Source organism: Oncorhynchus mykiss, chromosome 10, assembly GCF_013265735.2.
Source record: "Oncorhynchus mykiss isolate Arlee chromosome 10, USDA_OmykA_1.1, whole genome shotgun sequence".
NCBI classification, from domain to species: domain Eukaryota; kingdom Metazoa; phylum Chordata; class Actinopteri; order Salmoniformes; family Salmonidae; genus Oncorhynchus; species Oncorhynchus mykiss.
The window spans coordinates 68,645,632-68,662,106 of NC_048574.1; the positions used below are offsets into that span (position 1 = coordinate 68,645,632).

At 44.4% G+C, this 16,475-nt stretch overlaps 1 protein-coding gene across 7 annotated transcripts in view; it reads left to right on the forward strand.

Annotated features, from left to right (window-relative positions):
* The first annotated feature begins 233 nt into the window (after positions 1-233).
* Positions 234-16,475, forward strand: part of LOC110498435 (type II inositol 3,4-bisphosphate 4-phosphatase) — a 243,404-nt gene continuing 227,162 nt past the window's right edge. For 2 of the 7 annotated variants that reach the window (XR_005034211.1, XR_005034210.1), the window contains exons 1-2: positions 238-271; positions 6,630-6,704. The gene's annotated coding sequence lies outside the window, so the exon portion shown is untranslated. Of the gene's footprint in view, positions 272-6,629; positions 6,705-16,475 lie in introns of all 7 variants that reach the window. The other 5 variants (XM_036933681.1, XM_036933671.1, XM_036933670.1 and 2 more) reach the window with 4 other exon arrangements.

The following is a 16,475-nucleotide window of genomic DNA, read 5'->3' on the forward strand; positions in this document are numbered from 1 at the left end:
AATCTAACCACACGCCAGCCAGTGCCAGCACTCAGTCGACTCGCTAATCTGGATGAAAACGTGTAGCAGTCAGTGATTTGTCCGTTTCAGAATGGGACAAACAGAAGGCTGCAGCACATAGCTGCTGTGTTGTGTGGATGCCTGCCTGGGTGTCTGTCTTACTGTCTGCCTGGCTCTGTGTATTGTTCTCCGGGAGCAGACTTCCTGACCGCAGTCTTCTTCTCTCAGCAGACTCCCTGCCAGACCCCCTGCGCCACGCAGACTTGAGCTGGTGAGTTGGCACATCCCTAGTGAAGCCATGCCAGGCATTTGTATACACACACACACTCGCGGGCAAGCACAGATGCACACACGCGCCTGAACATGCAAAAACAAAATGCACACATGCATACACACTCTTCTAACCCTGTCTGTCAGTGTGTGTGTACATCAGTATCTGTGTCTGTCAGTGTGTGTGAGTATCAGTATCTGTGTCTGTGTGTGCACATCAGTATCAGTGTCTGTGTGTGTACATCAGTATCAGTGTCTGTGTGTGTACATCAGTGTCTGTGTGTGTACATCAGTGTCTGTGTGTGTACATCAGTATCTGTGTGTGTACATCAGTATCTGTGTGTGTACATCAGTAGCTGTGTGTGTACATCAGTATCTGTGTGTGTACATCAGTATCTGTGTGTGTACATCAGTATCTGTGTGTGTACATCAGTATCTGTGTGTGTACATCAGTATCTGTGTGTGTACATCAGTATCTGTGTGTGTACATCAGTATCTGTGTGTGTACATCAGTATCTGTGTGTGTACATCAGTATCTGTGTGTGTACATCAGTATCTGTGTGTGTACATCAGTATCTGTGTGTGTACATCAGTATCAGTGTGTGTACATCAGTATCAGTATCTGTGTGTGTACATCAGTATCAGTATCTGTGTGTGTACATCAGTATCTGTGTGTGTACATCAGTATCAGTATCAGTGTGTGTGTACATCAGTATCAGTATCTGTGTGTGTACATCAGTATCAGTATCTGTGTGTGTACATCAGTATCTGTGTGTGTACGTCAGTGTGTGTGTATCTGTGTATCAGTATCTGTGTGTGTGTGTATCAGTATCTGTGTGTGTGTGTATCAGTATCTGTGTGTGTACATCAGTATCAGTATCTGTGTGTGTACATCAGTATATGTATCTGTGTGTGTACATCAGTATATGTATCTGTGTGTGTACATCAGTATATGTATCTGTGTGTGTACATCAGTATCTGTGTGTGTACATCAGTATCTGTATCTGTGTGCCTCATCAGTATCAGTATATGTGTGGGTCTTCAGTCTCCAGTATGCCGATGGTGAGTCTCGTCGCCCTCCCATGTGTGTGGCTGATGGGAACTCTGATTCCCCGGCGGCTGCACCAGCACTGTGCCTCCTGAGCTGACGAGTAACACTGATGAATCAGATTATCTCTCTCCTTCCTTCCCTCCATCCCTCCTTCCCTCTCTCCATCTCTCGCAGGAGGCCTGACCTTTCCAAATAAAACTCATCTCCGTTGCTGATTCCTTGCCTACAAAGCCCTTACAGCAACACTTCACGCTCCCTCCCCTCACAAATCCCTTACAGCAACACTTCACACTCCCTCCCCTCACAAAGCCCTTACAGCAACACTTCACGCTCCCTCCCCTCACAAATCCCTTACAGCAACACCTCACACTCCCTTTCATAAAACCCTTACAGCAACACTTCACGCTCCCTCCCCTCACAAAGCCCTTACAGCAACACCTCACACTCCCTCCCCTCACAAATCCCTTACAGCAACACTTCATGCTCCCTCCCCTCACAAAGCCCTTACAGCAACACCTCACACTCCCTCCCCTCACAAATCCCTTACAGCAACACTTCACGCTCCCTCCCCTCACAAATCCCTTACAGCAACACCTCACGCTCCCTCCCATCACAAATCCCTTACAGCAACACTTCACGCTCCCTCCCCTCAGAAATCCCTTACAGCAACACTTCACGCTCCCTCCCCTCACAAAGCCCTTACAGCAACACCTCACACTCTCTCCCCTCACAAAGCCCTTTCAGCAACACTTCACGCTCCCTCCCCTCACAAAGCCCTTACAGCAACACTTCACGCTCCCTCCCCTCACAAATCCCTTACAGCAACGCTGCACGCTCCCTTTCATAAAGCCCTTACAGCAACACTTCACGCTCCCTCCCCTCATAAGCCCTTACAGCAACACTTCACGCTCCCTCCCCTCACAAAGCCCTTTCAGCAACACTTCACACTCCCTCCCCTCACAAATCCCTTACAGCAACGCTGCACGCTCCCTTTCATAAAGCCCTTACAGCAACACTTCACGCTCCCTCCCCTCACAAATCCCTTACAGCAACACCTCACACTCCCTTTCATAAATCCCTGACAGCAACACTTCACGCTCCCTCCGCTCACAAAGCCCTTACAGCAACACTTCATGCTCCCTCCCCTCACAAATCCCTTACAGCAACACTTCAAACTCCCTTTCATAAATCCCTGACAGCAACACTTCATGCTCCCTCCCCTCACAAAGCCCTTACAGCAACACCTCACACTCCCTCCCCTCACAAATCCCTTACAGCAACACTTCACGCTCCCTCCCCTCACAAATACCTTACAGCAACACTTCACGCTCCCTCCCCTCACAAATGCCTTACAGCAACACTTCACGCTCCCTCCCCTCACAAATCCCTTACAGCAACACTTCATGCTCCCTCCCCTCACAAAGCCCTTACAGCAACACCTCACGCTCCCTCCCCTCACAAATCCTTACAGCAACACTTCACGCTACCTCCCCTCAGAAATCCCTTACAGCAACACTTCACGCTCCCTTTCATAAAGCCCTTACAGCAACACTTCACGCTCCCTCCCCTCATAAGCCCTTACAGCAACACTTCACGCTCCCTCCCCTCACAAAGCCCTTTCAGCAACACTTCACACTCCCTCCCCTCACAAATCCCTTACAGCAACGCTGCACGCTCCCTTTCATAAAGCCCTTACAGCAACACTTCACGCTCCCTCCCCTCACAAATCCCTTACAGCAACACCTCACACTCCCTTTCATAAATCCCTGACAGCAACACTTCACGCTCCCTCCGCTCACAAAGCCCTTACAGCAACACTTCATGCTCCCTCCCCTCACAAATCCCTTACAGCAACACTTCAAACTCCCTTTCATAAATCCCTGACAGCAACACTTCATGCTCCCTCCCCTCACAAAGCCCTTACAGCAACACCTCACACTCCCTCCCCTCACAAATCCCTTACAGCAACACTTCACGCTCCCTCCCCTCACAAATACCTTACAGCAACACTTCACGCTCCCTCCCCTCACAAATGCCTTACAGCAACACTTCACGCTCCCTCCCCTCACAAATCCCTTACAGCAACACTTCATGCTCCCTCCCCTCACAAAGCCCTTACAGCAACACCTCACGCTCCCTCCCCTCACAAATCCTTACAGCAACACTTCACGCTACCTCCCCTCAGAAATCCCTTACAGCAACACTTCACGCTCCCTCCCCTCACAAAGCCCTTACAGCAACACTTCACGCTCCCTCCCCTCACAAAGCCCTTACAGCAACACTTCATGCTCCCTCCCCTCACAAAGCCCTTACAGCAACACTTCACGCTCCCTCCCATCACAAATCCCTTAGAGCAACATTTCATGCCCCCTACCCTCACAGCAACACTTCACACTCCCTCCCCTCACAAATCCCTTACAGCAACACTTCACGCTCCCTTCCCTCACAAAGCCCTTACAGCAACACTTCACACTCCCTCCCCTCACAAAGCCCTTACAGCAACACTTCACGCTCCCAGAGGCGGTGGTATAGCTAAGCCCAGAGCCATACTTTATGAAATAAATGACTCTGGCTAAGCCTAAGAAGACTTTGCTAATGGTTTTCACAGACAAATTAAAATGATACAAATGACTTTGTTCATGATGCACTCCCCTCAAATGATACAAATGACTTTGTTCATGATGCACTCCCCTCAAATGATACAAATGACTTTGTTCATGATGCACTCCCCTCAAATGATACAAATGACTTTGTTCATGATGCACTCCCCTCAAATGATACAAATGACTTTGTTCATGATGCACTCCCCTCAAATGATACAAATGACTTTGTTCATGATGCACTCCCCTCAAATGATACAAATGACTTTGTTCATGATGCACTCCCCTCAAATGATACAAATGTAATACCAGCCCGAGCACACCAGACTTGAAACAATGACACAGATGTAACCATTGAATGTTTTATCTGACCGCCACTAGTGCTCCTAAGTCAAAATGCCATGTGCATTACATCCACAGGCCGTGTTTAGAAGTGAGTGTAATTTTAAAAAAAATAAAGAATAGGAACATTTCCTCAAGGCACACCAGTGTGGGAACCACTGTGATAAGGGACAGTTTCTGTAAAACAAGGGGCTGTGAATGGTGGAGGCCTGTCGGGAGGTGTTACAGTTTCCACCTGGCTCCTTGGAGTGGTTTGTCTCATGTACAGAGTCACAGCCAGGCTAACACGAGACAGTGGACTAGAACAAGGTCTAGAGCTGTCGGCTGCAGTATCAGGTGTGAGATTAGTTATTTTGTGGCTGAATGAGAGAGCTGTACATGGCCAGGTACCAGAGTAGGTTATGGGGAGTAATGTGGGTGTACCTTGTGTGTGCGTACCTTGTGTGTGCGTGCGTGCGCGCGTGTGTGTGTGTCTCCAGGTAAAGCCTATTAACTAATTTCACCGAAGTCTGTCTCTCCGCCCGTCTGTCTGTCCGTCTAGTCCACAAAAGCCAAATATTTGACTTTACACTACTGTAATGTAGACATTTCATGGCCCCCCACTGAATAACAACCCAATGAACACTGTCAGGCAGTAAGCCTGTGCTTCAAATACATCCCTTTCATTAAAGTACCCAGCCGTGCCAAGGGTGAGGTAAACTATTTGCTTGCGGGAAGTTTATTTGATTTCATCATGCGATAGAAGAGTACACTTTTATTTTGTTAGTTTTTTTTCTCCAATTGATCAAATCAAACGGTATGTCACATGCGCCGAATATAACAAATGCTTACTGACAAGCCCTTAACTAACGGTGCAGTTCAAGAAGAGTTAAGAAAATATTTACCAAATAGACTAAAATAAAAAGTTATAATAAAAGTAACACAATAACGAGGCTATATACAGTGGTCACCGGTACCGAGTCAATGTGCTGGGGTACAGGTTAGTTGAGGTCATTTCTCCGTATGTACACTCAAGGAGTGCAGTTTAAGCTGAACTTTTCCCATTATGCTAGCTCATCTCAGTTTCAGGCAAAGAGCGGTACGCAGTCAGAAGGGCTTGAAAAGAGCGGTACTAAGTCAGAAGGGCTTGGCCAGAGGAGAAGAGGGGAGTTCTGGGTAGATTTTTAATGCTTTCAACAGCAAAAGTACGCCCAAGCCCTCACAATTGGTTTTCTGTGTTCTTCGAGTATTTGCTTCCACAGCAAAGAACAAGAAAAGACAAACAAGGGAAGAGAACAAATGCAATTTTCCCACAAGGCTGCTTTAAACCCGACTTACTCCTTTAGGAGGGGGCTGTGGGCAGGGTGCAGTGGGGGGGGTTTATCAATACTGGAGATTTCTGCTGTTGTAGTGTACATCATTGGTGTTCTCTTGCCTAGTTCTTCAGATAGCGATTTAAGGATAACAAGTTTGTGTGGGTGGGTGATAGTGCATGCATGTGGGTGGGGGGGGGGGGGCTTCTACTCAGCTAACATATGGAATGGTTTTAAGATTTTCATACCATGGATATTTCATCTATTTGATTGGGATTCTTAAGACCCCTGTAGGTATCAATGAACTTTTTTAAAAAGTATTATTTGATGAAACATTGATGAAACACTACTATAAGCCCATAGAAACCTTTTGAATAATACATTCATAAATGGCAAAACAGATGGTCAAAAATAAATCTAAAGGAAGTGTGTTATGAAGTGTCAGAGAGATATGACCCGTATTTAACCCCTTTGGTTTTAACACATTCATTTTTACTGCCCAGTGCCTGGTTACCTTCAGACGACTCTTGTGACGTTTCTGGGGGTCGTAGATCAAGACAGCTAGACACCGCTAATCCAAATCCTGCCCTGGGCTTTTGATGTTACTGTTGTCTCTTTGGGAGATTGACTGTCGACAGCCATTTTGTTTCTGGCTGTGACGTAGCTAGCCAGGTCTCCTCTTGTAGACCTCCCAGGTATCTGCAGAGAACATGGAGAGACATCTATGAGGAAGTCTATTGCTCTAGAAGAGGCTGATCCTTAACAAGGGGAAAGAAAACACAGAAAGTGTGTACATGCTTTGATTATTCTTATTCCAAACATTAGCCACCAGAGAGACCAAACAGTTTAGCCTGTAGCCTTCGTCAAGACTATCACTCCACCCTACCCTATCCTACACCTACCCCTTAGCTAGTTGGTGCTAGAGGTTAATTCAGTGGTGCAATATCTTCAACCTCCATCTACCGGAGCCAATTAGCAATTAGCCTCATCCCACGCTACCAGCTAGTGCAGCGCAGAGTGCACCAGAGGGATGGACCCCACTCACTGCTTTCTGTCTTGATGTATTTCCATCAGGAAACAGAAAATGTTGGAGGAACTGAAGGACCAGTAACGACGGCTCGGCTTTGCGGAGAGAAGATAACAGACGAGGTAAGTACAGAAAGTTATTGGAGATGATTGTGTTCTCACTTCATGGTGTCTTGTGGGTAACAGGGATGCTGAGGCTGTGATTGGTTGGATGTATTCAAAACCTAGAAGTAATGAATTCAAATGTGATTTTGAAGTAACTCAACAGAATAGTATAGGATCCCATTTGTTAGCTTGTCAGGCAAGTTGACTTGAAAGCAACAAATTGACAAGACTGAAAAAATGTGGGAATTTTTTTTCTCATTAGTCCACTGTTCATACAGTTCCAAAATATTTTGCATGTCAGCAATCAAGTTTAAGATATTGGACTTTTAAGAAGCAAAGTGTAATCAGCCACATCATCATGATAATACAAAACTACAATTGAGCTAATAATAATCAGAGGCAAGGCAATTGATATCACGTTATTATTATGTTGTCAAGAGGCATTTCCTCGCATGTTGCCAGGAATGCTCTTGCCTTAACAAGTTACATGGCTTTGAAGCAAGTTTTACTTCAAAGATATTGTGTTTGAACTCAGAGGACTCTATCCACTGCATGTCTGTCCATGAAGTCTGAGACTTCTGTAGCATTTTTCAGAGGATTCTTCAGCCCCAACAACATCAATCGGCATTTCTTTTTTATTCTTCTCTTCAACTGGCAACATCCAAGTTAGGTGTGTGTGTGGGAAGGCTTGAAGGATTTCAAAGCCATCATATCTGTCTCTACCACCCCCAAAAATCCTGAGGTAAAAAAATTATGAAAAAAGTCCACTTTCGAAGCACAAACTCTACAGGCTTCTTTCTCGAGCCAGCCAGAGCCAGGGAAAAGCCAACAGACCAGGTTGTCAATAGCAGGGAACTGAAATAGAATGTGCTCTGACATGACAACTCATGATGAGAAATCAATAGTCTCCCTCTCTATGTCCTCTGAAAATAGGGAGCTTCTGTGTGAAGCTGAGATACCAGGGGGTCTTGAAAGGTATTGACTGTAGGTCCCCCTAGACCTGGACACAAGCATATATAGGGGAATAATTCTATATGTACTCTGGGCAGAAGTATATACTCGTCATCTAGTCATAGATTAATGAATGAAGAAATGTTCAAACAAAAGAGTAAACAAATTAACAAAAATATGATGAATATTTTGTCACCAAATAGGGTAGACTATTTTTTAATTTAAACTTTTTTTAACTAGGCAAGCCAGTCCCTGTTGAGGTGAGGGGTTCCAACACCTTTGACTAAAGATACATGTTCTACATATAATTAAAGATACACTGGTTCTTAATGCAACCGCTGTGTCACTTTTTTTTTTTACTTTACGGAAAAAGCCTAACATTGCAATAATCTGAGACGGCGTTCAGACGTAACAATATTTCTCCGCCATGTTGGAGTCAACAGAAATACAAAATTACAACATAAATATTCCCTTACCTTTGATGATCTTTCATCAGAATGCAGTGCAAGGAATCCTAGTTCAACAATAAATTGTTTTGTTCCATAATGTTCAATTCTAGTGTCCAAGTAGCAGCATTTGCTATCACTTTCAGCTCACATACCCAAAAAATGACTTATGGTCCAGGATGACTTGCATGAAAACTTCCAAAAGACATATTACAAGTCGAAAAAAACTGGTCAAACTAAGTGCAGAATCAATCTTCAGGATGTTATAATCATATATATCCAATAACATTCCAACCGGATCATTCGTTTTCATCTGGGGCTGATTGGAACAGCCGTAGCACTCAAAGAGAAATGCGCCACAACAAAATGGCATTCTCTTGCGACACCGACTATTTTCCCTCCCATTAGGTCACAGTTCACAGCAAATGCTCCATTACACTTTCTACTGAATGAGGACATCTAGTGGAAGATGTAGGAAGTGTTTCCAGATCCATAACTTGTTGGGAAAGGAGGGGGCGATGACGTCAAAGTTGCCCCAACTTTCAGGATTTCAAAACTTGTTTGGAAGATTGCCTGCCCCGTGAGTTCTGTTATACTCACAGACATACTTCAAACGGTTTTAGAAACTTCAGAGTGTTCTCTATCCAATATTAATATGCATATATCAGCAATTTAGGACAGATTTTGATGCAGTTCACTATGGGAATGCAATTAATCCAAAGTGAAAATACTGCCCCTATCTCTAACAGGTCACAAATTCTTATTTACAATGATGGCCTATCCCAGCCAAACCCTAACCCGTACAACGCTGGGCCAATTGTGCGCCGCCCTACGGGATTCCTAATCCCGGCCGGTTGTGATACAGCCTGGAATTGAACCAGAGTAGTGACACCTCTATTACTGAAATGCAGTGCCTTAGACCGCTGCGCCACTCGAGACCACTTCCAAATCTGTCCTGAAATAACATACCATTACTAATAATTCCTTAATGCCACTCAAGCCTTACATACTGTAGTGTTATGAATACATCTCAAATAGGTCCTCATGGGATTTATTGAAGTGCCTTTTTGAATGATGAGGGTGGTATGTTTGAAATGACTTTGACCTATTCTAACAGTATGTTTTAGATTAAACATTTACAGACACATTGCCTCATTAAAATTGATGCAGGCCACATTACAAATAAAATAGTATATAGTACCCATCCCAGCTTATATTCTCTATCTAGTTCATTTGCAATACAAAAGCAGTCATCTTTCAAAATCGACTTTAATATAACTATCATGCTTTACTTGATCTGTCAGGAACATGAAACATTACCAACACAGAGTTTGGAAATGGAAGGAGATTCTATTAACATGTAGTATGAATAGTTTGACTAGCTAAAGTTTTCTGTTCAAACAGAAATACATTGCTGTTATTGAGAGAAAGCACCAACATTTCTGATCAACATTTCTGATCTTAATGTTCCTGTATGTATTTATTTATTTATTTATTTCACCTTTATTTAACCAGGTAGGCAACAAGTTCTCATTTACAATGCGACCTGGCCAAGATAAAGCAAAGCAGTGTGACACAGACAACAACACAGAGTTACACATGGAGTACACAAACAAACCAATAACACAAACAAGTCAATGACACAGTAGAGAAAGGAAAGTCTATATACAGTGTGTGCAAAAGGCATGAGGAGGTAGGCAATAAATAGGCCAGAGGAGCGAATAATTACAATTTAGCAGATTAACACTGGAGTGATAAATGAGCAGATGATGATGTGCAAGTAGAGATACTGGTGTGCAAAAGAGCAGAAAAGTAAATAAAATAAAACAGTATGGGGATGAGGTAGGTAGATTGGATGGGCTATTTACAGATGGACTATGTACAGCTGCAGTAATCGGTTAGCTGCTCAGATAGTTCATGTTTAAAGTTGGTGAGGGAAATAAAAATCTCCAACTTCAGCAATTTTTGCAATTCGTTCCAGTCACTGGCAGCAGAGAACTGGAAGGAAAGGCGGCCAAATGAGGTGTTGTTATCGTGACCAGTGAGATAAGGTGGAGCATTACCTAGCATAGACTTATAGATTACCTGGAGCCAGTGGGTCTGGCGACAAATATGTAGGGCCAGCCGACTAGAGCATACAGGTCGCAGTGGTGGGTGGTATAAGGTGATTTGGTAACAAAATGGATGGCACTGTGATAGACTGCATCCAGTTTGCAGAGTAGAGTGTTGGAAGCTATTTTGAAGATGACATCGCCAAAGTCGAGGATCGGTAGGATAGTCAGTTTTACTAAGGTAAGTTTGGCGGCGTGAGTGAAGGAGGCTTTGTTGCGAAATAGAAAGACGATTCTAGATTTGATTTTGGATTGGAGATGTTTAATAGGAGTCTGGAAGGAGAGTTTACAGTCTAGCCAGACACCTAGGTATTTATAGTTGTCCACATATTCTAGGGCGGAACCGTCCAGGGTGGTGATGCTAGGGCATCACGCGGGTGCGGGCAGCGAACGGTTGAAAAGCATGCATTCGGTTTTACTAGCGTTTAAGAGCAGTTGGAGGCCACGGAAGGAGTGTTGAATGGCATTGAAGCTCGTTTGGAGGTTAGTTAGCACAGTGTCCAAGGAAGGGCCAGAAGTATACAGAATGGTTTTGTCTGCGTAGAGGTGGATCAGGGAATCGCCCGCAGCAAGAGCGGCATCATTGATATATACAGAGAAAAGAGTCGGCCCCAGAATTGAACCCTGCGGTACCCCCATAGAGACCGCCAGAGGTCCGGACAATACGCCCTCCGATTTGACACACTGAACTCTGTCTGCAAAGTAGTTGGTGAACCAGGCGAGGCAGTCATTAGAAAAACCAAGGCTATTGAGTCTGCCGATAAGAATACGGTGATTGACAGAGTCAAAAGCCTTGGCCAGGTCGATGAAGACTGCTGCCCAGTACTGTCTTTTATCGATGGCGGTTATGGTCGTTTATCGTTTAGTACCTTGAGCATGGCTGAGGTGCACCCGTGACCGGCTCGGAAGCCGGATTGCACAGTGGAGAAGGTACGGTGGGATTCGAAATGGTCAGTGATCTGTTTATTAACTTGGCTTTCGAAGACTTTAGATAGGCAGGGCAGGATGGATATAGGTCTGTAACAGTTTGGGTCTAGGGTGTCACCCCCTTTGAAGAGGGGGATGACCGCGGCAGCTTTCCAATCTTTAGGGATCTCGGACGATACGAAAGAGAGGTTGAACAGGCTGGTAATAGGGGTTGCAACAATGGAGGCGGATAGTTTTAGAAAGAGAGGGTCCAGATTGTCTAGCCCAGCTGATTTGTACTGGTCCAGGTTTTGCAGCTCTTTCAGAACATCTGCTGTCTGGATATGGGTGAAGTAGAAGCTGGGGAGGCTTGGGCGAGTAGCTGCGGGGAATGTATGGGGAATGAAATGATGTGTATGCAACGACGTTTGCACAATCTTCTATTAAAATGGAACCCTTTCAGAAAACAGTAATGACGCATATTTTTTAAGATGGGAAAAGGACAGATGACAAATAACATTTGAAAAATGTATATTTTCAACTAAAGTGGAAAATACTTCTTTTTAATTGGGTTTTTAATTTCCCGGGCCAAGGCTCAGCTCTAGTCTTACTGCAGTCATTCATTCTAATCCATTGCATTGTATCCCTGGCTGAGCTGTCGAACGTTCCAGCCATAGTCTCTGAGAGATTCCAGTGTGAATCAGGCTATCGGCTCCTTCCCTCGCCTCTCTCTGTTAATAATGTGAAGGAGTGCATTAGGGATTCTAACGGCCCTCGAGTGCTATACTATCGGAATGGGTAAATGTGGAGATCCACTCGCCTGCCTTTGGGGCCGATTATCTAAAAAGGGCATGTTTATCCTCCCTCTCTCTTTCTCCTCTCCTCTCTTTTGTGTGAGGCTCGCTCTCTCCATCCCTTGCTCCCTATTGATTCTCGCCAGACAACAGATGTCGCCTTAAAAGAAACGTTGTAGAATGTTTATGTATCAACACCAGCGGCCCAAAGTCTGTTTTACTTCTACGGACGTGGCAAGTGTTTGTATGTGTGTTGGGGGGTGCATTTGTTTGTGTGTGTGTGTGTGCCACAATAACCACCCACAACTCATTCATCCAGAAAAAGAGAACATTCATCTCAGGTGAGGTTTAAGAAGATTGGAAGGTGAAAGAGAGAGGAAAGAAGAGGAGGATGGAATACAACGGAGGAGAGGATGCCTGCCGGTGCAGAGTGGATTCATCTGTCCTGTTCCTCCTCTCCTCCTCCTCTCCTCTTTAGAGCTATGGCCAATTCATCTTAATTTCCGCCTCTCTGCCACCCCAACACCAGCTAGACAGAGCGGCACAACTAGGCTTTGTGAAATCTCACCTTCCCTACTGTCTTTCTCTAGCAATGATTAAGCTATCTACCTTCCTGAGATACAACGTAGATGTTGTTTGGAATGAGTCACTCGACAATGTTTTTATTGCGTTTCTTTTCTTTATTTCGCCACATGATTTAACCTTATATCGACACGTGTCTTAAGACTTTAATCACATTGGCTGCATTCACACAGGCAACACAATTCACTTATTGGTCTTTTGACCAATCAGATCCGCTCTGAAAAATATCTGATGTGAAAAGATCTGAAGTGATTGGTCAAAAGACCGATTAGAGGAAAAAAGTACATTGTACATTATTGTATGTGGGTGGTGTTGCCTGCATTTACATTGACTGTATAAAATGTAGCAGGCCAAGGCTGTACCTTTACTGTGCTTTGGTTCAGAACATTCCTTCCTCATATACAGGGGAATTTCCATGGTAACGGAATTACACGCAGAGTCCGATTTTTCACTTTGAAACGTATACAAAACCCCCCCATTGATTTCAATGTTTCACACACCATACAATTCTATGCATTCTAGGACAGATAGTTTGGTAACAGATTTAAACTGAGGGAGAGTTTACCGTCATTCTGTTACCAAACATTGCGTTTGCACAGTTCTTCCAGTGAATGTGTTCTTGTGAAAATGTCTGTGTAAATCATTCAAATTAGTCCTTGTGCAGAGTTGTATTGCTTGTTAAACTTAGAAATCAATGGGTTTTGTTTGGCATAAATTTTGAAGTGAAAACTCTGAGTGATTCTGTTATCGTGGAATTTCCCATAGGCCTTCGCCCAGATCATATGAATGAACATTGATTTTAGATATTTTCAAGACCTTGGTGACCAAATAACTAGCTCTAACCTTCACAGTATAGAGCATATGGAGGATGGAGAGAGGGAGGGGGTAAAAGAGAAAGAGATAGGAGAGAAAGAGAGTGAGGGGAAGGAAATGGAGAAATGAAGGAAGAAGAGAGAGAGAGACTAACTATTTGCATATCGTTACAACACTGTGTATAGACATAATATGACATTTGAAATATCTTAATTCTTTTGGAATCTCTGTGAGTGTAATGTTTACTGTTCATTTTTATTGTTTACTTCACTTTTGTTTACTATCTACTTCACTTGCTTTGGCAATGTTAACATATGTTTCCCATGCCAATAAAGCCCTTAAATTGAAATGTAATTGAATTGAGAGAGAGAGTTGTTTGTTTTTATACCTCTTCATCAGACCCCCCCCCCCCACACACACACACACACAAACACGCACACACACACACACACACACACACACACACACACACACACACACACACTTTTACACTCATCGTTAGCTGCTGCTACTCTGCTACTGTTATTTATTTGACTCTTATTATTATATATCCTGATGCCTAGTCACTTTATCCTGCCTTCATATACATATCTACCTCAAGTACCTGGTACCTCTGCAAATTGATCTGGTACTGGTACTCCCTGTATAGAGCTCCACAGTGATCTTGTACTGGTACTCCATGTATATAGCTCCACAGTGATCTGGTACTAGTACTCCCTGTATATAGCTCCACAGTGATCTGGTACTGGTACTCCCTGTATATAGCTCCACAGTGATCTGGTACTGGTACACCCTGTATATAGCTCCACAGTGTTCTGGTACTGGTACTCCCTGTATATAGCTCCACAGTGATCTGGTACTCCCTGTATATAGCTCCACAGTGATCTGGTACTGGTACTCCCTGTATATAGCTCCACAGTGATCTGGTACTCCTTGTATAGAGCTCCACAGTGATCTGGTACTGGTACTCCCTGTATATAGCTCCACAGTGATCTGGTACTCCTTGTATAGAGCTCCACAGTGATCTGGTACTGGTACTCCCTGTATATAGCTCCACAGTGATCTGGTACTGGTACTCCCTGTATATAGCTCCACAGTATTCTGGTACTCCCTGTATATAGCTCCACAGTGATCTGGTACACCTTGTATATAGCTCCACAGTGTTCTGGTACTGGTACTCCCTGTATATAGATCCATAGTGATCTGGTACTCCCTGTATATAGCTCCACAGTGATCTGGTACTGGTACTCCCTGTGTATAGCTCCACAGTGATCTTGTACTGGTACTCCATGTATATAGCTCCACAGTGATCTGGTACTAGTACTCCCTGTATATAGCTCCACAGTGATCTGGTACTGATACTCCATGTATATAGCTCCACAGTGATCTGGTACTGGTACTCCCTGTATATAGCTCCACAGTGATCTGGTACTGGTACTCCCTGTGTATAGCTCCACAGTGATCTTGTACTGGTACTCCATGTATATAGCTCCACAGTGATCTGGTACTAGTACTCCCTGTATATAGCTCCACAGTGATCTGGTACTGGTACTCCATGTATATAGCTCCACAGTGATCTGGTACTGGTACTCCCTGTATATAGCTCCACAGTGATCTGGTACTGGTACACCCTGTATATAGCTCCACAGTGATCTGGTACTGGTACTCCCTGTATATAGCTCCACAGTGATCTGGTACTGGTACTCCCTGTATATAGCTCCACAGTGATCTGGTACTGGTACTCCCTGTATATAGCTCCACAGTGATCTGGTACTCCTTGTATAGAGCTCCACAGTGGTCTGGTACTGGTACTCCCTGTATATAGCTCCACAGTGATCTGGTACTGGTACTCCCTGTATATAGCTCCACAGTATTCTGGTACTGGTACTCCCTGTATATAGCTCCACAGTGATCTGGTACTGGTACTCCATGTATATAGCTCCACAGTGATCTGGTACTGGTACTCCATGTATATAGCTCCACAGTGATCTGGTACTGGTACTCCCTGTATATAGCTCCACAGTGTTCTGGTACTGGTACTCCCTGTATATAGCTCCACAGTGATCTGGTACTGGTACTCCATGTATATAGCTCCACAGTGATCTGGTACTGGTACTCCCTGTATATAGCTCCACAGTGATCTGGTACTCCCTGTATAGAGCTCCACAGTCATGTGGTACTGGTACTCCCTGTATATAGCTCTACAGTGATCTGGTACTGGTACTCCATGTATATAGCTCCACAGTGTTCTGGTACTGGTGCTCCCTGTTTATAGTTCCACAGTGTTCTGGTACTGGTACTCCCTGTATATAGCTCTACAGTGATCTGGTACTCCCTGTATATAGCTCCACAGTGATCTGGTACTCCTTGTATAGAGCTCCACAGTGATCTGGTACTGGTACTCCCTGTATATAGCTCCACAGTGATCTGGTACTGGTACTCCCTGTATATAGCTCCACAGTATTCTGGTACTCCCTGTATATAGCTCTACAGTGATCTGGTACTCCCTGTATATAGCTCCACAGTAATCTGGTACTGGTACTCCCTGTATATAGCTCCACAGTGTTCTGGTACTGGTACTCCCTGTATAGAGCTCCACAGTGATCTGGTACTGGTACACCCTGTATATAGCTCCACAGTGTTCTGGTACTGGTACTCCCTGTATAGAGCTCCACAGTAATCTGGTACTGGTACACCCTGTATATAGCTCCACAGTGTTCTGGTACTGGTACTCCCTGTATAGAGCTCCACAGTGTTCTGGTACTGGTACTCCCTGTATAGAGCTCCACAGTGATCTGGTACTGGTACTCCCTGTATATAGCTCTACAGTGATCTGGTACTGGTGCTCCCTGTAGATAGCTCTACAGTGATCTGGTACTGGTACTCCCTGTAGATAGCTCCACAGTGATCTGGTACTCCTTGTATAGAGCTCCACAGTGATCTGGTACTGGTACTCCCTGTATATAGCTCCACAGTGATCTGGTACTCCTTGTATAGAGCTCCACAGTGATCTGGTACTGGTACTCCCTGTATATAGCTCCACAGTGATCTGGTACTGGTACTCCCTGTATATAGCTCCACAGTATTCTGGTACTCCCTGTATATAGCTCCACAGTGATCTGGTACACCTTGTATATAGCTCCACAGTGTTCTGGTACTGGTACTCCCTGTATATAGATCCATAGT